Raw genomic sequence first — 13,679 nt, 5'->3', positions numbered from 1 at the left:
ACAGTGAGCTTGAGCACTGCTTGATAGCGCTAACCAACGGGCTTCCAACTTGGGAGGTTCATGGATATTAGTGGTAATTCCAAAGAGGGGAAGGTTAGCGCTATCAAGTCCAACACAACCGGCTACATTATACATTCAAAGGCACAGTGGAATGCTGACTCGGTACGATAACGGGACGGTAAGACCATTGGACAATACCTTCCCCTCTTCAAAATTATCACTAGTATCCAGTTGGAAGGCCATTGATTGTGGTGTTTAGCACTCTAGACAATCTGGGAATTCTCGCTATTGTGGACATTCGGTATAACGTTATGTTGGGATATGAAACACCTCGGATACTAAGTACACTTTCCTGTTCCCAACCGGGGTAAATCTTTGTCAGAGTTCCATTATACATGTACATGTATTATTATTATTATTATTATTATTATTATTTATTATGAACAGTTTCGCGTACTTGAGGACCAGCCTCTTTCCGCCTCTGTGTTCCTGAGCAATAGAAGGAGAGAGACAAAACTATACTATTATGATGATGACAAGGGAAGACATGGACTGCAAGGTACGGTTTACAAATCGACAATAAGCAAATAGCACTGAGAAGGATGGGCAACTTCTGTTTCGTCAGTGTTCACTGTGCGTTTTTTACGAAGGCCTTCCACACTTGCCTGTCGGATGCCTTCTGCAGATGCGGGCTCCTCTTGAGTGGCGTTTGTCTGTGGACGCAGTCTTGCTGGATCTGGGTGACTAAAGTAGTCAGAGGTCATCCTGGCTTGGCTGTGTTCGGTGGATTGAAGTAGAGTGCCATGGCTTGTTGCGGTGGTGTGTCTTCGGGTAGGCGTAGGACATGTCCCAGCATGGTCATTCTTCGTCTGTGGACTTCCTCGGAGATGGGCTGGCTCTGACATCTCCGGTATAACTCGATGTTTGTGATACGATTGGGGTAATGTATGCCCAGTAGCGAGCGAAGCTGTTGCCTGTGGAACACGTCCAGCTTGTCACTGACTGCCTTTGTTGATCCCCACGTACAGCAATTGTACAATAGGGTCGGCAGAACATATGCGTTGTAGAGGCGAACTCTGCGAGCTTCTGAGACATGCTCCCTCCGCAGCCACAGAGTGTACATGTTCTTGAAGGCAATCGTTGCCCGCTTCTTTCGCCTTTGGATGTCTTCGTTAGTTGCCATGAGTGATCCCAGCTGCTTTACTGTTTTCCAATTTTCTGTTGTTGACGATATTGTGACCCATTCCGTCTTCTGGGTGTTTACGTACAGCGACCAGGATTCAAGGACCTTCGCAATGATCGGCAGTGCAGCTCGTAACCAATCTAGACTTGTGCTGTAGTAGTTGATGTACATGTATGGCTGCATAGAACTACTGTACTGATTTGATGGTGATCGATCGGCGCTGATCCATCAGCGGCACGGCATCGCCTTATTTGGGTGCGCATGGTAAGATGCCTCTTTTAAATAATCAGATTCTGTCCTCAGACGAATCATCTCAACTTGCTCTTAAAATAGTAGCTAGACAGCCACTCCATGATCCAGCCATACCATAACCAGATGACTTCTGTACATAATGTCATTGCACCCCTCAAGACTCAAGACAGGGCAAGAGCCTGTGCGTGCACATGTAGTGATGTACATGATTGTGCTGAAGTATGTAGTCATTGGCTACCTGCCTGCCATGCTTGGCGAGACGAATTATTTCCGTCTTTCAAGCCAGTACTAGTACTAGTAGTAGAGTCTGCAACCACGGTATTAAACCTAAACAAGGAATACGTTCAGTGCTTGAGTGTTGTGCTGTTAGTTATAGCAGTCGATTCCAACGTAAGACTACTAGGAGTGGGTCCACGCACAAGCGCAGGCTCCCTGCTCTCCCTGCTCGGATGTTATCAAATTTGAGGAATTCCCAAGAGGCAGATATGCCTAAACAAAAAGGAATTTCCAACGCAGTTGTTGTATGTTTATTTTACATCGCATGTCAAACGGGCAGTTGGGGGTGACCAGCGCGATCAGAACGCTCAAGCACTGTACGTACATGTACACGTACATCCTTAGTAACTGATGTTGCTATTCCCGAGGTTTTGTTATTCACGGGGTGACGCCTTGGCGGCTGTCTATATTGGTTCCAACATGAGAAAGTCAGGTTCAAATCTCACGAAAGGGAAGCCGGACAAGAGAACTAAAACGAAGTGCTTCAAAATATTGATCCTAGTTTCCCATGGACACAACTATGATTGTTGTGTGTGAGACATTGTCCGCCCTTGTCGAAACTAAAGTGTCTCTCACCTGCTACTTGGCACCTCAAGAGCTCTCCGCTGCACCACAACAAACAAAAAACAATCGGGGTATGGTACTTGTGCTGTATGTTTCCCTCCCGCTCTATAATAGTTGCGGGCTGTTTCGTGCTGGGAATGTCATGTTATTCACGCACCGCGCGGCTAGTGCGATGCGCTGAACCAAAAATAATATAATTGATAGGAGTGGAGGCTACGAGGTTAGTTTGTGGCAACCCTGAGTTTTATGCCATGCGATCATGAGGCAACATAAAGATGCTGTTGGCCAAGCCGGTACTACCAGGTATATTTATGCAAGGAGAACTGCGGAGGTGTTCGTGGTTCTGTGGTGTCGTGCTCTATGCTTTGGACCAGGGAGTACATGTACATGGAGTAGTAAAATTACTACTCCCTGCTTTGGACGTTAGATTGGTGGCAGAGTCCTGGATGGGTGGCCTCCTATAGGCATTATAGAGGGCCTTCGTTCTAATATCGACCTGCATTGTACTTTACACGACGGGATTGTGGCACTGCACTTGAATTGCGCAGGCATGAACCTCAGTGACTCAGTGTGGCGACGACAAACTGGTCTTGCAAGTAGGGATGGTCTATTCAGTCCGTGCGCCAAGGCCCTTGAGAGACCGATTTTCATTTTCTCGCGGGAATCGTAGCCTCCAAGGCGCCGCACCTGCGGGCTTGTTTTCTGTTGATTTCGCCTATCTCCGAATGGTGAATATTTCAATGAAATTTGCTGCTTAGAGCCCTTCTAGTCTCGTCAGGAGACCTTTCCTACACTGGAGAGATGGCTCGGAGTGATGTAGACACCTATGGCCGTACCCTGGAAAATTATTTTGGAGCTTGCAGTTCGTGAGCAGCCACCAAGGACGAATGTCTCACTTTTGTAATTGCTGAAACGAGGAATATGGTCACCAATTTCACACCAGGTAAGGCATTTACCCATCGCGGACACTAAAGCCGCTTTGTGGGGTGATAGACCAAAGCTTTATCTTTCGAATGCACGAAAAATTAGAGTGATACCTATGTGCCCCACAATTGCACCCGAAATAAACCACGCACAGGCAATATTGTGATTTTATGAGAAGAGACAATTGAGCATGCTCTAAATCGTCATGACCTGTTGTGTTACTTTTCAAACACCACTCCGAGTGAGCATCTACCAATCCTTTATCAATTTTACAGGGACATTTGAGCTTAGGGGATAGAGGTGGGATATTTCACCAGCTGAAGTACTAGATTTTTTCTGAATTTGTTGACTACTAGGTTGCATAGTGTAAATATGTCAGTATTATGTGCATTCTTGTGGTGAAATTCAGAGCATCTAATTATTATAGGCACAACAGCACTGGTGCATGCCCTCTCCTAGATCCTGCTCTCTGACTTTTTTCTTGCATTGCACGGCTCAAATTCGTCGAATGAAATGAAGGAGTAAATTTGTTGCTGCCAATTAACTGCATCAATTAACTGCATCAGTTCTGTTTTCCTCTGCTGTTCTTCTTTCAGTGTGGTGACTTCTGATCCATGAGGCGATGGCATGAAGTCAATAGTTCGCAGTATGTGCAATATGCGGCAGTCTCTCTGTCAATGGACCTGTGACAGCTGAAGCCCAGACGTTGCAGTTTGATGTCTATGGCCAGTAGCAATCTAATGTTGTTGCACCTTTCCTTCCACACACAGCAATGCGGAATATGTCATGGACAGACATCGCTAAACTGCCTCTTTTGAAGAAGCATCGCAATTCTTGTCTGCCAATAAACAACAGACTAGCCAGCTATAATTACAATTTGGAGGTCGGAGACGCGATCCCGTGAACGTATTGCGCCAACTGCAATGAAGAAGGCCTTAGTGATCTGGATTTATTACCATTCTCGTGTGGATAACTATGGCGTTGTGATCCAAGTCATGCAGACTATAAAATGCCTTAGACGTGAGATAGTGAAGGTACTGCCGACAGCAAGCCAACAGTGGATATGAACCACGCCGCCAGCATCATTCTGCACACCAGGAGAATCCAATACATATAGCTGCCAACTCTGATGGTATAGACCCGATAACTTGTTTTCTTACTCTAAGATTGGTATACAATTATACATGTACTAGTGCAATCTCTATCCATAATATGCGTAATGCACTGTATTTGTTTCCGGTGACTGGAGGTAGTTTATCATAGCACTGTTTTATGTCCTGGTTTTGTTGAAGATAAGCACCATTATCCAGTTAACTTGCTAGGTACCGTATCAGTCAACTCTTTCAGCATTTGGCTTTGTGTCAGGGGTGGTTGGCGGTGTCGCGGGTCATTCCACAGTCCGCAAAGTTGACGTTCTCGGCAACGGAGCGACCCAGTAGGCAATTGATCACCAATAAATATACTGTCATTGGTATCACGGTGCACCACAATGGCATAATTATGGTGTGAATAACATTATGTTATTCTGCAGCGAGTCCTTGTCGTGTAGCTTGCGAAAGTTATTGCATACGGTCATTACGTGCATAATGCATAGTACTGTCTGTACACTCAAGTTTCAAGTCCAGTCCATTTTTTGGAAATATGGGCTGGACACTAACGAGGGCCTGGTGACGTGTTCATAGGGCTGAGTTATACCAAATGGTGCCATTGGCTGGGAGTGAAAGCCTTGCCCCACGCCTGCACCCTAAAAAATGTTTCGAAAATACTCAAATTCGACGACGGCTGAGAATCTAGGAAGATGCCGGACCACAGCGAAACAAGTCATCTGGCTGAAACACGGAATACACCATTGCGTTGCCACGGCTAAGGGCAATTTTTAGGCTCACCACACAGGTAGCGAAATGCCAAAACAAACGAGCCATAGACACAAAACCATTTTCCAAAATTGTCCACCATTGAGAATGCGACTCAAAAAGTACCCGCAAACTGCCCAGTGCGGAAAATGAAAAGTCAACTTTTAGACAACTTTTTTTAAAGGGGAAGTGCATCGATTTTTCGAGTAGGGTCCAGAAGAAAGACAATTTGATATCGGTTCGAATGGCATATCTCTCGCTTCCATACGATAAGCCAAACTTGCCAAATCGCCAATTGTATGCTCATGTTGCCATAGCGACCAGCGCAGTGATGACGTACGAAAGGCTTAGCTCCTCCACAGAGAAGGTCGATCACTGCAGAAATTGGTCATTTTCAATTGTCTTATTGTATTCACGATGTGAAAGAAGTGCTGTGTTCAATGCTGTTAGTGCCGTGAACTATTTGTCGCCCTTCTCATGCATTTCCCTAGGCTGACTGTGCCTAGGAAATGGTTTCCTCCAGGACAAGATGCTTGGAATTCGCCGTCTCTCCTGAGACATTTTCAGCAAACTTTCAAACCTACGACATTATTTCATTCGTCAATCTCCACCACCCGTCGTCTCACCTGGCTTCAGAAGATGTTACGAGAGATAGGAGAGTCGCCAGGAAGCATCACATTCATCTTCAGGAAGTGGAAAGAGCAAACGGCATGGTCCTTGGTTGGGGGAAATGCTGAACGTCTGATTTGTCCCAACCAAGATTTCAGCATTTTGTTCGTCACTATTTTCGCTTGTCTGCTGGTGTCTCCGCGCTCCAGCTTTCTCCTGTCGGTGTCACGTCCCAGTACACAACCGAGAGGACTACTAACAAACAGTTCACTGCACTTACAGCATTGAACACAGCCCTTCTTTCACTTCGTGAATACAATAAACCGACCAAATTCTGCAGTGATCGACCTTCTCTGTGGTGGAGCTAAGCCTTTCGTACGTCATCACTGCGCTGGTCGCTATGGCAACGTGAGTATACAATTGGCGATTTGGCAAGTTTGGCTTATCGTATGGAAGCGAGAGATGTGCCATTCGAACCGATATCAAATTGTCTTTCTTCTGGACCATACTCAAAAAATCGATGCACTTCCCCTTTAATCTGGCGCACGGACTGTATTGTTTCAGGGCTTCTTGTTGCGCTATGGGAAAATAAATAATAATAATGGATCTACTTATCTAGTAGGTACATTGTACAATAGCAGAAATCACATGGAAACGAGTTATGAAGCCACTACTATCCAAGACTGTAACAAGATAATAAGCAGCTACAAAGTGCGATAACCGGGTACAAAATTGACAGGCGGCTGAGATATCCGAGTTACGTTTACTGGTGGGGTCCGGCGGATTCTGCCGGCCGAAAAATTGGCAGAATTCGGTACTTTTTCTGGTACGTTTCATGCATGTTTGGTATGTGGATACAAAAAATGGAGCAGAATTCGAGGAATTGTCCGCCATAAGGTTTGTATGGTTCTGCCAATTTCACTGCTTTTCGAGCAGAATCCGCCGGTCCCTATTTACTGCCGGGCAGTAGTGACTGTGATGATAAAGTAAATCCTGTACTGGCTGTAGTTTGTATGGCGTGCTCTGACTTTGGATTTTTCCCTTCATTTTTCCGGGTAATGATGATTTTTTTGATACCGTTCTTTGACACAAGTACAGTATTGGTGAGCAGTGTCGGAGTGGTGGTTTTGGCTTCCCTAAATGCTAGCTCACAGTATTTGTACACGTACATCAGGGAAGGTGCAATATCGGTCGGAGTTGGTATCAAAGTGCAGACACCAAAACAAGTTCTACCTCTCCACCTACTCTGCTGTGACATAGCCACCGCGTGCTACCATTATCACCGCCACATACTCTGAATACCCGCGGCTGTTGAATGTGGACACCACAGTGTGCTTCCACCGCCACACATCACACCCCCTGCCCAGTGCCCTCATGGCTTACCCTTGTCCTGCCTGGTGGTTTCTCCGCCTCTGCACGCTCCATGCATAGTTCGCGCCTACTCCGACCTCTTGTTGAGCAGAGTGTGAGGCGTCTTGAAGGTGATGATGCGCAACTTTTCTGCTAAACACAAGCAGCACCTTTTGGATATGTTGCTGTAGGACTTGGCCCGATCTATGACTGCCTATTTGATACTGTATCCCTCACCTTAGTCAGCCAGCGCCCATGTGTGCTTGGATAGCTCGGTCTTGGTACGGTACTTTTCATGCCGCATGCTGGTTAGATGGTTCAGTGTAAATTCCGTGATCGGATCAAAGGAGAGTCAATCAGCGGAGGCTTTTAAACATGAACATGATGGAGTGGTGACGGAAGTCGAGGACGCAGGTGAAACGGACGAAGAGTCTGCGGTTGGCACGGAAGGAGGATGACGCGGATGGCGAGGTTGATGATGATGGAGATCCGAGGTCATGTGACAGTGTTGGATGAGAACGGTGATCGTAAAAAAATCTGCTGTTTTTCTTCATTTTGTTATCTCACCCTGTCTTGAAATGTGTGACGATTTTTGTTCCTTTGTACTGTATCGTGCACGTTATGCCAGGCAGTTGAAACTTCTGGGAGCTCAGTGGCTGTGGTCGCTTGCATAATCCTGTACTAAAAAAATAAAAAAGGAGTATGTTTGGCCACGCTGCGATTGTATTCGTAAGTAACACGGCCCGTGGCTCTCATTTCACAGTTCTCACACTGTGTTTCCACTACTGATGAAAGTGACATGAAAATCTATTCTGAAAACCTTTGGGCTTCGTTGATGCTTGATGATGACAATTGACTGCAGGGTTTAATAGTTCTATTTATTGCTATTTTTATTGTTACATGTATCTCCGCGCCGTTTGTTCGAATACAGACATCGTCCCTATTTATTATCATGGTATTTGAGTGAGTCGTGTGTTCTACAATCGATTTAGTGGACATGGGGCCATGAACAGCACGCACGTTTCACTTATTAGGTGTTCCCATCACCACTTATCACGGCTGTTTCAGTGTTTGGTCCATGGTGTACCACGTCATGTACATGTACCAGGTTACCGGTACGCGGTACCAGCATCGAAAAGAGAGAAGAAAGAACAAGCACCGTGCACAAAGCACATGCAGTATACTTAGTTATACAGTCATGTAGGTATCATTGTGCACTCGAGTGGTGTATGCATGTACATTTACATGTACATTGTACATGGTAATACTGCATGAGGTACAAGTATCTTCAAGTACAAGTGCTCTTTACCTAAGTTCTTGGACTTCATCAACGCCCAGCTTCTCTTGCTCACGTTTTGTTATTGTGACTTTCTCGCCGATCTCGTGTGACGGAACTCATCGTTGCGCTCTGACTGAGCTCAACTGACGTGACTGTCACACTGCGATTACTGTCTAGTGACAGTCAGTACATTGTTAGTAATTTGTTAGTACTGCGGACGACACGTGCAGTCACACTTTTAAAAGGAAACCGTGAACCCAACCCTGGTCGGGCAACTTCCCTAAAACTTCCTAATGATAGTGTCTAGCTGAAACAGCTCAACATTAGACCTATTGCCTATTGGTCAGTGGAGTGCATGTACGTCCTGTAGCCTCACCATGCAGCACTGCTACTATCTGTGACTGTGGCGACCACCATTCAATGTCTCGTCCTCCTCTAACCGTACCCCAACTCTCTCTCGCAGCTCTCTTTTTTATCTGTCTTTTCTTACTCTTTTTTCTTTGTCAGCTTTCCTGGTGGTTATGTGCTTTTCAAGTAAATAAAAAAAAATTTAATACCAACGGCAATACAGTAACACCTGTCAAGGCGACCACTCGGATAAGGCGACCACTCGGATAAGGCGACCACCTGTCCTAGAAGACCAGTACAATCAGTCATGTAATCATTGTGTTAAAATAATAATAATTATAGTCTGAAACTCGGATGTTGAGCCATAAATAAATGTAGAAGAGAAAAGGACATATCCTCTTTGGTCTTTCCATAACCTTGAACCTTCCAAGTTGGAAGGCTGTCGGTTAGCGCTACGGAGATGTGTTGAAGCTAGGTGTCAGAACGTCGAATGTCTCAGTACTCTGACAGTTTTGTGCCTAGTTATTGCACTTTCTGACTGTATAATATCATGTTACAGTGATGGAGAGTTACTCTTAACTCGTATCCATATGTCCTTTTCTCTTCTACAATAATTATAGTCCACCAACAAAACCAGATTGTAAACAGTCAGACGTGCACAAGCTAGCACCAGAGGGACTAGGGGAGTAGGAGTACTGAGACATTCCGCGGCAAGACAGTGACCGTGAGCACTGCTCAATAGCGCTAACGGCCTTCCAATTTGGACGGTTCATGAACTCTTACCCCGAGTTTGAATGTACATGAATAACACATTGCAGTAACCGTTTCCAGTTACTCACTTTGCTTTCACAATCAACCCCTTTCGAGTAGTGCTACGGAATTGTTGTTGTTGTTGAAATTTTATTTTGTATCGCAGACCAAAACGGGCAATGGTGCCTAATGTTATGATGGCGATAAAGTAACGGCCAAAAGCCAAGAATACAACAAGCAAGCCTCCACGAAAGAGAGAAACACACAGAAAACACAGACTGCAAATACTCAAAAAGTAAAAGAGAAGAAGTTGGGTCATCCGGCTCAAAACACGAATAGATGTGCAGTGTACCTGCTGTACATGGTAACTACTACTCAGTAGCTAACCAACTAACAGACAAAGAAAGGGGAGAGAGTGAACGAGAAAGAGTGTGGTGGACAGGGGGGGTGCTCGCGTGTATGTGTGTGTGTATATGTGTGTGTGTGTGTGTGTGTGTGTGTGTGTGTGTGTGTGTGTGTGTGTGTGTGTGTGTGTGTGTGTGTGTGTGTGTGTGTGTGTGTGTGTGAGAGAGAGAGAGAGAGACAGTTTAGTGAGAGAGACAGTGAATGAAAGTTAGAGAGAGAGAGAGCGTAAGGAAATGAAGGTAATCCTGCATTTAAAAAAGGGCTTCGGAGACAGCAGTTTTAATATATACAGCAACAAAGACGACTAATTGCACTGTAAGCATATCCTAAATGTCGACATGTACGTGTAAAATGTGAAACGATGATCGCAAGGTACACAACAAACAACGAAATGGAAAAGGAGGATTGTCCAGAGTTGTTTCCTTGTAACATTCATCAGTGAATCTACGTAACCCCTTTTCACTTATTTGCCCATATAAGATTTGTTTCAAGTGCATGTATATGTACATGTACATGTAGTCCCGAGGTGTTTATTATCCTAATTGTCTGCACTGGATTATTCTATCTCCTCTGCTTGCCTTCATATACCTGCACTTTTTTCTATTCTCCTTATGTTGTCTGATGATTGGTTTTTGCCATGAAACTCTGAGTAAAAACAAAACAGCCCTATTTTAATTTTACTTCCTTTTGGGTACTTCTTGTGTAGTTCCCAGTCCATTGTCACGACTAATTGCACTGTAATCCTGTATTTACTGGTAATTGTCTATTGGCGCAGGGTGCACGAGGACCTCGCATTCCATATCACAGCAGCAGATCCTCTCTAACACAGCTAATTCCCGTTGCACGGTGACACACTGAGCATCTGTTCCACTCCTGTTCCGTTCTGTCTCGAGTCGTCGGATCTTGGCATGGGTGGCTCGCGATTAAACTACCCCTGTGACTAACTGGTTAATTAATGAACACACGCTCACTGACATTGAAAGTTTGTGGTCGCCACGCAACTGCAAGCTGCAATGAACAGACTCCATCACAAACTGACCGTCTGGACAGCTGTTCACTCGTTCACGATCAATAGCAACGGCTTCTCGTGTAAAATCAATAGAGCGGTCTCCGGACACGGCTTCCACCCTTTCACACTCTCAGCTATAAACAAAAAAACAGGAAGGTTTCAGGCGGTATGGTAGAGTGTTCGGTGCCCAAGCAAGGGTAGAGCTACACCAGACAACAGCAATGAGAAAAACCAGGGTGCTGGTTAGGGTCCAGCGGATAATGCCGGCATTATATTCGGCATTAGGAGACTATCCGAGCATCAGAGCATTATGGAGCATTAGAAAGGAACAAGACGAGCATTATGTGAGGTTTGAGCGACATAAAGAGATTCATTGTCAATAATGTCGGGAAATCTCCGGTTTTGTCAACAATCGGCATAGCCACGAGGTGCAACGCCATGTATTGTACCGGCACATGACTTTGTGATTGTGTACACACGTAAACACCTTTAGCACTAATGGCAGTAATGCTACATTTACCTGACTACATAATGCCATTGCTACAGTCGACTAGTCATAAAGTCTTTATGTAGCAATGTAGTCAGGTGAATGTACAGCCTACTAGTACAGGTGATGTAAAACAGAGAGGTTCCAGGCTGTCCAAGAGATTGCTCAATAGGTGATGTAGCATGCCCAACGTTGCAACTGAGGCTGTTACACAAAATCCGTAACAATGATTTACGAGGAGTTTTTTTAGAAATCATGGAGAGCCATGGAGGAGCTTTGACGTAGATCTACGCGAAGTGAATATCAAACAGACGAAGAGGAGTTTTCCTGTTATACCATAGGCTTTGGCCATAGCATCTCTAGCGATACTGAACACTGATCCATTGATGATTTTGGACCTGGATGATGGAGCGGCTATAAACAGAAAGAGCTTGTTCCAAATAACTGCCTTTTCCGAGTCCAGCTCAGCAGGCTCGAAAAGAACTCAGTAGGTCTACCTGTAGAATTTCTCATGGACGCAGTACCAAGTCGATTTGAGTGCTCAGCAGCGCGTGTCTTACTTTCCTGGTGAAGCACGTACAGTTTGTCGTAGACGGTTGTAATGCAAGGCCTACAGTCAAATGCTATGAGAAAGAAGAGCATTGTGGCCAATCATTTGTCTCCGCGCAACCTCAGGAGAAGAAGACAGCGCAGGCAGAGGATGTAGAGCGGCAAAATAACGTCTGACCACATGTTTTCTGGATTTCCGCAAATGGGAGGGATCTCGATCTGAGATCGTCTCTCAGGAACTGGCCTCAAGTGAGCTGTTTCAGACGAAGATAATATTCACAGAGTGGAAGCAGTGACAGCTTGTCTGCAGGCAGGAATGCTATTTGCTAAGATAAACTTCATCTCAGTGATCACCTGTAATAATGGTTTCACCTCTCACTACATGGATATGTAAGGGAAAAGATTTGATACACCCACTATTCAGCCACAGCCCTGCATCAAAGTTGCAATGGAGAGCAGCCAATGGAGACGCGATCACGTCTTTTAGTGCTAAGAAGTGATGGAGCTCGTGAGAGATTTTGCAGCAGCGTGAGAGGCAGATCGACTATAATGCATCCTTTCCTGGAAGTATGACAATGTGCAGCATTTCTTCCATTTTTCTTCTAAACCAAGAGCATTATAGCCCTTGCTGAAGCATTATAATCAGCATTATAAGGTAGTTTTGGAGCATTATGATTAGCATTATACGAACATTTTCGGAGCATTATCCGCTGGACCCTAGTGCTGGTCTGTATACCCGGAAAGTAAAGGTGTGACTTAGGGAATCGTACATGTACACGTGTACACTGTAATTCTAGACAAAGTGTCTGAAGTCCTTGCTGCAAGTACATAGTGCTCAAAACCCACAAGGCCAGAACGTACTGCAGTAAAACCTGTAACTAACGACCACCCCTTGGGGCCAGAGAAAGCGGTCTTTAGTGCCAGGTGGTCCTTAGCTAGAGGTTTGCACAGCACAGCCACAATTATATGAATGTGAGACCGCCCGTGTCTGGCGAAGCGGTCTGTAGTACAAAGTCATGTACCAGGCAGGCTGGTCGCTAGTCACAGTGGTCTTTAGTTACAGGCTGATCGCTAGTCACGGTGGTCTTTAGTTACAGGTTTTAATGTACTGATCTGATGAGTGTTTTGAACACGAAACTCGGAGTAACGAGACAGTTTTTGCCTTTGGTCTCTGTTGTTCTGCCGTGTATAATAATTGTATACATGTACATGTACATGTACGACTCCCTTGTGCGAATGGCATCTCAGCCACCATCAGACTCCGAGCTGCAGGCACGACATGTGCGTGCGTGATGTGAGAGATCGTAGCACTACAACATGTGGAATGTATCCCGGTCATGGTCCTGGTTAGAGGCGAAGACCTTCTCTGCCTGAGACTGCCTCGGGGGTTTCTCCTCTCAACTGTACGTCGAAGTACATGTATGTCACACTAAAGTCTTTAAGACTTAGTGCTGAAAATCCACACCCGTTAACGGGCGGCCGTACTGTGAAGCAGAACACGGGGAGTCCGGGGCCCTTGCCAGCAACGCTTTTACTCGTCAATCGAATGATATACATGTACATATACATGTACATGTATAATCCTGTTGTTAGTTTCACAGCATGAAACTAGGCATGGGCGGGTAATGCTAGCACTATGGCTGGCATTATAGTCCCTTTTTTCCAGGTGGCGTAATGCTGGCATTATAACACCATTTCGCATGCAAATTGGCATTACATGTACAAGCATAATTGCCGGTCGACAACGGTGTCATACATGAAGCTGGCTAAGTCCAGTTCCGAAAATCGTGCATCTGAACCTGTCCGGCTTCGTCCGGAGACTTGACGTTGCAAATCAACCT

The 13,679-nt window shown here is 45.3% G+C and overlaps 1 long non-coding RNA gene across 1 annotated transcript; it reads left to right on the top strand.

The window, feature by feature from the left end:
- The first annotated feature begins 2,886 nt into the window (after nt 1-2,886).
- Nucleotides 2,887-4,722, top strand: LOC135825685 (uncharacterized). The gene is made up of 2 exons (XR_010555107.1): nt 2,887-3,218; nt 3,796-4,722. It is a non-coding gene; the product is annotated as an uncharacterized LOC135825685 (long non-coding RNA).
- Nucleotides 4,723-13,679: the final 8,957 nt, after the last annotated feature.

This window comes from Sycon ciliatum, chromosome 10 (genome assembly GCF_964019385.1).
Source record: "Sycon ciliatum chromosome 10, ocSycCili1.1, whole genome shotgun sequence".
NCBI classification, from domain to species: domain Eukaryota; kingdom Metazoa; phylum Porifera; class Calcarea; order Leucosolenida; family Sycettidae; genus Sycon; species Sycon ciliatum.
The sequence above is the reverse complement of the archived record's forward strand: the minus strand, read 5'-3'. Positions and strand labels throughout refer to the sequence as shown.